Here is a 780-nt window from a genome sequence, read left to right as displayed (position 1 = left end):
TTTCTTTATAACATTAGAAAGCTCTTTTTCATAGCTATGTATAGATGCCAAGATCAAGCAGACCTAATATACGAGCATAAAGTTAGGTGCACATTTAGACAATAGTCTCATAGAGTGCTTTCATATCGACAAAAGTTGTCAGCAAGTCTCGATTGGCAATCCAACGATCTGAAAATCAACCAAAAAATTTAGTTCTCATTTGATATGTGATCCATTATTCCGCTGTCGACTCAAATCGATAGCCATCAGCTTATGGTCCAGAATTCGAGCCACATAATCAGCCATCATTTGACGGATAGGTCGATTGTTGGGTGGTGATATTCCTAGCTTCATAACTTTTCCAAAACATTCCCAAATAATTCTTTCTTTATAACATTAGAAATCTCTTTGTCATATCTATGCATAGATGCCATATCAAGCATATCGAATATACGAGCAGAAAGTTATGTGCATATTTAGACGATAGTCTCATAGAGTGCTTACATATCGACAAAAATTGTCAGCAAGTCTTGATTGGCCATTCGATGATCTGAAAATCAACGAAAATTATAAGCCTCATTCGATAGGTGATCCATGATTCAGCTGTCGACTCAAATCAGCAGCAATAGCCTCATGGTCTGGAATTCGAGCCATATAATCAGCCATCATTCGATGGATAAGTCGATTGTTGGCTGGTGATATTATCAACTTCATAACTTCCACAAAACGTGCCCAGATAATTTTTCCTTTATAACATTAAAAAGCTCTTTGTCATATCTATGGATAGATGCCAAGATCAAG

This window comes from Tarenaya hassleriana, unplaced genomic scaffold (genome assembly GCF_000463585.1).
Source record: "Tarenaya hassleriana unplaced genomic scaffold, ASM46358v1 Cleome57, whole genome shotgun sequence".
NCBI lineage: Eukaryota > Viridiplantae > Streptophyta > Magnoliopsida > Brassicales > Cleomaceae > Tarenaya > Tarenaya hassleriana.
The sequence above is the reverse complement of the archived record's forward strand: the minus strand, read 5'-3'. Positions refer to the sequence as shown.